This window comes from Schistocerca americana, chromosome 3 (genome assembly GCF_021461395.2).
Source record: "Schistocerca americana isolate TAMUIC-IGC-003095 chromosome 3, iqSchAmer2.1, whole genome shotgun sequence".
In the NCBI taxonomy this organism is placed as follows: domain Eukaryota; kingdom Metazoa; phylum Arthropoda; class Insecta; order Orthoptera; family Acrididae; genus Schistocerca; species Schistocerca americana.
The window spans coordinates 809,348,703-809,357,943 of record NC_060121.1 but is presented as its reverse complement, the minus strand read 5'-3'; the positions used below and the strand labels follow the sequence as shown (position 1 = coordinate 809,357,943).

Genomic DNA, 9,241 nt, shown 5'->3' with positions numbered 1-9,241 from the left:
TCGTTCACTTTCCCTTATAGATATTGATATCACGTGCTCGTCTCATTTCACAGCGCTCCTTAGTACACTCTAAGACATAAACAAAAAAAAAAAAAAATGGGACGGAAATCGCTAGATGTCGTGTATATGTACAGATAGACAAATGATTAGAGTTTCAGAAAAACTGGATGATTTATTCGAGTTAAGGAGCTTCAACACATTGGGCCTTATAGCACTCCGTCTTTAGGCCACCAGTGGTCTACCGGGACCATCCGACCGCCGTGTCATCCTCGGTGGAGGATGTGGATAGGAGGGGCGTGGGGTCAGTACACCGCTCTCCCGGTCGTTATATTTCTATTCTTGACCGAAGCCGCTACTATTCGGTCGAGTAGCTCCTCAATTGGCATCACGAGGCTGAGTGCACCCCGAGAAATGGCAACAGCGCATGGCGGCCTGGATGGTCACCCATCCAAGTGCCGACCACGCCCGACAGCGCTTAACTCCGGTGATCTCACGGGAACCGGTGTATCCACTGCGGCAAGGCCGTTGCACATTGGGCCTGATGAAAGCATTTATTCGGTTTGGATTGATAGAGTTGTTGGAAGTTCTCCTGAGGGATATGTTGCCAGGCTCTGTCCAACTGGCACGTTAGACCGTCGAAATCCTGAGCTGGCTGGAGGGCCATGCCCATAATGCTCCTATAATTCTCAACTGGGGAGGGACTTTGCGACTTTGCTGACCAAGTTGTGTTTTGCAAGCACGAGGGGAGCAGTAGAAACTTTCGTATGCAGACAGGCCTTAGCTTGCTGAAATGTAAGACCAGGATGGTTTGCCACGAAGGCAACAAAACGTGGCGTAGGCGTACCGCTGTGATATCATGGAGCGTAGATGATAGCCAAAGGGGTCCTGCTTTGAAAAGAAATGGCAGTCTATGTCTGGGGCGTCTCCAGACACGTCTTCCCTTGTCATTGGGGCTCATTTCAAAGCGGGACTCATCACTGGAAACAGTTCTACTCCAGTCGGTGAGATTCCAGGCCGAATGCGCCCAACTCAACTGCAGACGGGCTTGTTCACATACAGAGCCACATTTCTGTGAACCACCAATTATGGTCCTTGTAGCCACTGAAGATCCAGTTGCACGTTGGATCGATGATAATGAAGAATTCGGGGTTCTGAGTGCCTCTCTAACGATTGCTCGGTCCTCACATTCTTTCTGTTGGCCGACCCGCTTCCTTCTTCACGCTGTGTTCGGCTATCGTTGACCCATTCCTGCCAGCATCGTCAGATTGTGGCATCATTCTATTCAAAAGTCGAGCGATTCTCCAAGTACTCCAACGGTCTTCCATGAGAGCAACTACACATCTCTCAAATGCTGACTCCTGCGTATATTGTTCACGCGTCTGTCTGTGACGCATAGTTACTGTCCAGCTGGAATGAAACAGGCGAAGAGTTTATGACGTGGTATCGACATGTTACCCGTTTACTATCCGTACCAGCTGCGCTGTGAAATTACTCTGCAGCGTCACATATTCATCTATCGGCCGCCAAAGTTTACAAACTGGCCTTTGCCGTCGATACCTGTATGAATACTGGATTGTTACCAATGTGCGTAACTGCTCCGTGGTGCATCGTTTCTTTTTTTGGAGGTGCTCATGATGTACATAACATATCTGACAATTAGATACTATAAGATTCTCCGTACTTCCATTATATTTCACTTACCTACATTTAAAGAGAACTGCCATTCATTACGCCAAGAGGAAATTTTGCCCGTTTGTGTAATTCCTGACGATTACCTAACGACGATAATTTCCTTCACACAATACGTTAGTGCTGCTGATCCTCTCTGACAAATCGTCATTGTTTACTAAAAAATCGGAGGAAATATTATACTTCCGTGGAGCACATCCGATGTTAGTTCCGCTTTAATGGAACATTCGTCATCCAATATAGCATACTGGGTTCTATTAGTCTGATATTTTTCAGACCAACCTCATATATATGACGATACTCTTTATGATAGAATCTTGGTTAGTAGGGGACGATATGGTACAGAGTAGAACATCTTCCGTAAATCTTGACTTGGCCGGAACTTCTCGTCGAGACCTTCGAGGCGCAAGGGCTGTCAAAGGGCCACCGTGTCGTCCTCTGACTCGCCGCTTCATTCGGATGCGATATGGAGGGTCACGTGGTCAGTACATAGCGCTCCCGGCCGTTTTGCCAACTTTCCAGACCGTGGAGCTGCTACCTCTCGTTCAAGCAGCTCCTCAATTGGCATCAAGAGGCTGAATGAAGTCCTTACCAGTGGTCCTACCAAAGAAAAACTCTTGGCAGTCTCGGGAATCGAACCCGAATCCTCCGCAGGCTTTCGGAAATGTAGGAAGATCTTGCATCTGTTATTTATAAGATATCGTATATGTACAAAGCAACTTGTGTTTCACACAAGTCTTCTTTTTTCTGGATCCTTGCTGATTCCTTAGGATAAGCAGGTACATCATAAGTTTAGAGGTTAGAATATTCTCTTGGATCTTACAACAGACGGAATTCAGCTATATTAATAAGTAATTATTTGCATCGAATCTGTGCTATTTTCTGATCGGGACTAAAAGTAAAGTCATATGGCGTGATTGGCTGGGAGATCCCGTAAGGCAGGTTCAGCAGCCTGAATTGGAAAGGTGATTTCTATCCTTCGCACTAGTAGGCAACTTTCCTTGGCAAAGTGTGAGCGTCCTGTGTTGCTTAGGTGTAACTATTAACTGTAGGCGACGGCAGTTAGTGTGTGCGTAGTGTGGCGTAATTCATGTTTTGGATGACGATGATGGAATGGAAAGGGTGAAACCCGGTTCCGACGCATAGCCTACTCCTCTCAAATTCTATGAATGCGTAGTCCAATACAGCCTTCGTTCAACTTCATATGATTAATTATTACCCATAGCCTTCTGGCTACTTCTCTACATAGTCGCCGCTCCGACTTAGACATTTATCATAGCGTTATACCAACTTTTCAATACCCTTATCACAGAGAGAAGCCGTCTGTGCTTCCTGACACTTCTCTACGCTGGTCTACTTCTCGTTCTCCGTGCCAAAATGCTGCTTTTATTGCCAGCGGATCATGTGAGTAGAGATGAAACTCAGGAGGGAGCTATTACAGGCTTGTCGTGGGTGACCAAACTCTTCCATCTTAAAAGCTGCGCGACCGTCATCATTGCATCTGTAGAGTGCGGCCTAGAATTGTCATGAAGAAGGAAACGCAACACAGTTACGATATGTAGGCTGCCTGACAGGTGAAATCCCTCGCCGTGCCCTCATACTTGGCGGGAGACAATATTTTCTAGGCCACCTTTAAGTGCTTTTTGTGCACTCAGAAGTGAAAAGAACGACGTGACGCGTTCTACGGGCATACTAGAGACACTGCCCAACACATGTGTGCAAAGCATTTTTCACTGACGTTTCCATTTCGTGCCCGATCGGACCTTACGTTCAGAATATCCCTCGTACCACCTTCCTGTTTCATATTTTGTCACGCTACGTACAGTCCTCTCCCCTGTAGGGAGCAACATGGGTTCCGAAAACAACGACCGTGTGAAACGCAGCTCGCTGTGTTCGTTCATGAGACCTAGAAAGCAGTAAGTTCAGGCGCCCAGGTAAATGACGAGTTCCATGGCTTCCGGAAGTCACTGCCGCCTAACGAACAAAATACGAGTGTACGGAATGCGAGACCAACTTTGTGATTTGACTGAAGCGTTGTTAGCAAACGAAACACAGCATGTCATTTTGAACGGAGAGAAGACTACAGACGTAACAGGAAGTTCTGATGTGCGCCATGGGACTGTTATAGGACCATTACTCTCCACGATGTAACATATAAATGACCTAGCAGATAATGTTAGAAGTTCCACGAAGCTTCTCATGGATTATGTTGCTATCGGGAAGCTTGAAAATTGTAGTGAAATGCGGGTAGACTTGCAGAGTTGACACTTGGTGCAGGCAGTGACAACTGACCCTCAGCGTAAACAAATGTATTACGAATAAATAGACAGATATACCACCTATTGTATGATCACAAAATTGCAGAACACTCACTGGAAGCAGTTACTTCCGTAAAATATGTAGAAGTATGCGTACGGTGCGATCTGAAATGGGACAACCACATTAAATTAATCGCGAATAAGGCAGATGTGAAACTAAGATACATTGAAAGAATCTTCAGAAAATGTAGTCCATCAAAAAAGGCAGTAGTTTACAATACACTCTTTCGAGCAATACTTGAATATTGCTCTTCAGTATGCCATCGGCACCAGATAGAAGTGACATAGGAAACAGAGAAGATCGAAAGAGAAGCTGCACGTTTCGATACAGGTTCATTAGCAAGCGCCAAAGCGTCACTCGGATACTCAGCCAACTCCATTGCAAAACGCTGCATGAGAGGCGTTTTGGTCTGCTGTTAAAGTTCCGAGTGGGTGCGTTCCTAGAAGAGTCAACAGACACATTGCTTCCTTCTAAGTACATCTCGCGAAGAGACTATCAAGATAAATATAGAGAGTAAAGGCCGCGCGGGATTAGCCGAGCGGTCTCGGGCGCTGCAGTCATGGACTGTGCGGCTGGTCCCGGCCGAGGTTCGAGTACTCCCTCGGGCATGGATGTGTGTGTTTGTCCGTAGGATAATTTAGGTTAAGTAGTGTGTAAGCTTAAGGACTGATGACCTTAGCAGTTAAGTCCCATAAGATTTCGCACGCATATGAACACATAGAGAGTAAAGACCATCAAGATAAATAGAGAGAGAGAGTAGACACGCGTAGATCCATAGTTAAGCTGGCTAGGTTGCATAAAGGGTTATACAGCAGGCGAAGAATTACTTTATTGATCACTAAGTACCATGACGCGTTTTAGAATTATTTCCATATTCAGATATTCAAGTGCAAAGATAGCACAAGGACAAGACCATTACTAGTTGTGTACGCAACGTGAGATGACGCGTCACAGCTAGAGAGGCTCTAGTCCTTGTACTGGCTTTGCATTTGGATTTCTGAACATGTAAATACAAGTAATTCCTAAAAGCTCATGCATACTTAGTGATCAATAAAAACATTCTTCAACTGCTGTATGCCTTTTTACGTTACCTAGACAGTTTAACTATGGATCTACGCATACTTGATAGGATGGACGTTAGCCTCCTATGTGACTAACCACACCTTTATTAAAATTACAGAGATACAAGCACACACGGAGGCTTATCAGTAACTCTTCTTCCACCGAAGCGTACGCGACTGGAACCGGAAAAGTTGGAAGTGACAGTGGTACACAAAGTTCCCTCCGCCCCACACTGCGAGGAGTCTTGGGCAGCATAGAAGTAGATGTAGATGTAGCCCGGTGCACCTTGGAAAGAGCGGAGGTCTCTCCTGTACAGTCAATGGCAGTGACTGCCTCGCACCGACAGTACTTGAACTTCTGGCCGATCGAGTATACTGCGTACTGTTGGCAATCGTCCGCTTACCTATCCGGAAAAGGGGGGAGGGGCGAGGGTGGTCACGTAAGGTCCTTCGCCACAGTACCTCAAGACATGGGGACATGCGACACTCTCTATGGTAATCCGTCTATCGTTGAGGACGTTAAGCTCGGCTATTCCTTTGGTGCTATTCGAGAGGAGTAGCTTACGTGCTGGAATCGGGCTTCACCCTTTCCATTCTCTCATCATCATCCAACACAAAGATTAGATCACACTAGGCACACACTAACTACAGTCACCTACACATAACAGGTACACTTAAACAACACACGACGCTCACATTCGCGGTGTGAATATGTAGCTAACTATAGCAAATAAAATTTTTTTTGAGTTTCACGGCAGTTTCCATTTTGCGGCCGAATAGACATTGTATTTCCGCAACATATTGCATAAAAAATCTGACTGGAATTCCACCATGTTTTGGGTTTTGGTACCTCGTTCACTTTACGGATCCCTAATTATTTTTCATTACCGGGGATGCCTTTTCTACTGGCTCTGTGCACGTGTGATCTGGTACAGCCATGATTCAACTTCATTCGATTAATTATTGCTTACACCTTTCCGGAAACACCGTTATTATTGAGGTGGTGTTTTGTAGGAACTGCAGCATGTACACTGATGACCGTTACTGTTACATCAATTACCGTCAAATCTGCACCAAGTGTTCTACAGGCATAGATATGGAAATTATTTTTCAGTCCAACTGAGCGAACTACGGCCATCTGTGTTATGAATATAAGGAAATATTACCCATCGACATTCCCAATCAGAATATATTTGAAATGACACCAATGATTCTTCTTTTCATCAGTCTTCTGACTGGTTTGATGCGGCCAACCATGAATTACTCCCATGTGCCAACCTCTTCGTCTCAGAGTAGCATTTACAACCTACGTTTCAGTTATTTGCTGGATGTATTCCAATCTCTGTTTTCCTCTACAGTTTTTATCCTCTACATCTCCCTTTTGTGCCATGGCAGTTATTCTCTGATGTCTTAAAAGATGTCCTACCATCCCGTCCCTACTCCATGGTTGTGTTGCCATATATTCTTTTCCTCGCCGGATCTCTGGAGAACACTCTCGTTCCTTACCTCATCAGTCCACCTCATTTTCAAAATTCTTCTGTACACCACGTCTCAAAAGCTTCGATTCTCTTCTTTTCCGCTCTTGACACAGTCCATATTTCACTACTACACAACGCTAAGATCAAAACGTACGTTCTTCGAAATTTCTCCCCCAAATTATGTTATGTTATGTTAAACGGGGACCTAGAAGGCACCGTCCCTGCCGCAGTGGTCCACAACCCAGGGTTATTGTGCGGTTCGGCCCGCGCTGGACCCCCCCCCCCCCCCACCCCCCTTACCGGGAACGTCTCACACCAGACGAGTGTAGCCCCTGTGTTTGCGTGGTGCACGCGTACCTGGAGAACTTGTTTGGCCAGCAATCGACGAAATAGTATAGCTGAGGGGGAATAAGGAGAACCAGCTCGCATTCGACGAGGCAGATGGAAAACCACCTAAAACCCATCCACAGACTGGTCATCTCACCGGACCTCGACCCAAGTCCGCCGGGCGGATTCGTGCCGTGGACCAGGCCCTCCTTCCCAACCCGGAAAGCCGTGCGATAGACTGCTCGGCTAACCGGGCGGGCTCCCTGAAATTAAGTCAGATGTTTGATACTATTAGACTTTTCTTGGCCAGGAAGGCTCTTTTTCATAGTGCTGGTCTGCTTTTTATGTCCTGCTTCCTCCGTTCGTCTCTAGTTGTTTTGCTGCCTAGGTGGCACAATTCCTTAACTTCAGCTACTTCGTGATCACCAAACCCGTTGTTAAGTTTCTCTCTGTTCTCATTTCTGGTACTTGTCATTACTTTCGTCGGTCTTCGATTTACTTTCAGTCAATATACTGTGCTCATTAGATCGTTCATTCGATTCAGCAGTCCTGTAATTTCTCTTCACATTCACTGAGGATCTCAATGGCGTCACCGTATCTTATCCGATGTCTTTTCATCTTGAATTTTAATTCTAGTCTTGAACCTTTCTTTTATTTCTGTCATTGCTTCTTCGATGTACAGATCGAAAAGCAGAGGCGAAAAACTGCAACTCTGTTTCACACCCGTTTAATCCGAGCACTTTATTCTTTTACTTCCACTTTTATTTTTCCCTCTTGATTCTTGTAGATGTTGTATACTACCCGACTTTCCTTATAGCTTAACCCTGTTTTATTTCTCAGAATATGGAACAACTTGCTCCAATTGACAATGACGAACGCTTCTTCCAGATCGAAAAATCCTATGAACGGGTCTTGATTTTTCTTTAGTCTTGCTTCCATTATCAACCGCAGCGTCAGAGTTGCCTCTCTTGTGCCTTCATGTTTCGTAAAGCCAAACTGATCGTCATCTAAAACAGCCTCAGTTTTCCTTTTCATTCTTCTTTACATTCTTCTCGTCAGCAACTTGGATGCAAGAGCTGTTACACTGACAGTGCGATAATTCAGGCACTTGTCTGCTCTTGCAATCGGAATTGTGTGAATGAGGCTTTTCCGAAAATCAAGTGGTATATCGCCAGATTCATACATTCTACACATCAACGTGAACAGTTTTTTTTTGCTTTTTGTTTTGCCACTTCCCCCAATGATTTTAAAAATCTAATGGAATATTATCAATCCCTTCCACCTTATTCGATGTTAAGTTTCCAAAGTCTGTTTTAAATTCTGATTCTAATAGTGGATCCTCTGCCTCTTCCAAATCGAATCCAGTCTCTTCTTCTCTCAAGTCATAAAAAAAAAAAATGTTCTAATGGCTCTGAGCACTGTGGGACTTAACATCTGAGGTCATCAGTCCCCTAGACTTAGAACTACTTAAACGTAGCTAACCTAAGGACACACATCCATGCCCGAGGCAGGATTCGAACCTGCGACCGTAGCAGCAGCGCGGTTCCGGACTTAAGCGCCTAGAACCGCTCGGCCACACCGGCCGGCTCTCAAGTCATCAGACAAGTCAAAGAGGCCTTCAGCGTACTCTGTCCACCTCTCCTGAGCATTAAAAGTGGAATTCCCTTTGCAATTTTAACGTTACCAGTCCTGCCTTTAATTTCAAAGAAGGTTGATTTGAGCTTTCTATAGGCTGAGTTCGTCTTTCGGACAATCATTTCTTTTTCGATTTCTTCACATTTTCCATACAGCCATTTCGCCTTAGCTTCCCTGCACTTCCATTTACTTCATTCCTAAGTGACTTGTGTTTCCTATATTCCTGTTTTCCTTCTTTCGTCGATCAACTGAAGTATTTCTTCTGTTACCATGGCTTATTCGCAGTTACCTTCCTTGTACCTACTTTTTACTTTCCAACTTTTGTGACTGCCCATTTTAGGGATGCCCATTCCTCTTCATCTGAACTGTCTGCTGAGCTATTCCTCATCGCAGTATCTATAGCCTCAGAGAATTTCAAGCATCTCTCTTCATTCCTTAGACTTCAGTAGCCCACTTCTTTGTGCTTTCACTCTTTCTGACCTATCTCTCAAACTTCACTCGACTCTTCATCAATACTAAATTGTGACTGAGTCTACACCTGCTTCCCGGTACGGCTTACAATCCAGTCAATCCACTATCTGAATTCGGAATCTCTGCCTGACCACGAACCGCAACCCTCCCGTGTCTCCCGGTCTTTTCCAACTATACCTCCTCTTCTTGTGATTCTTGAACAGAGTATTCGCTATTACTAGTTGAAATTCATTGCAGTACTCCATTAACCTTTCTCCTTTC

The 9,241-nt window shown here is 45.0% G+C and overlaps 1 pseudogene; it reads right to left on the bottom strand.

The window, feature by feature from the left end:
- Positions 1 to 412: 412 nt before the first annotated feature.
- Positions 413 to 530, bottom strand: LOC124608788 (annotated as a pseudogene).
- Between the last annotated feature and the right edge of the window lie 8,711 nt (positions 531 to 9,241).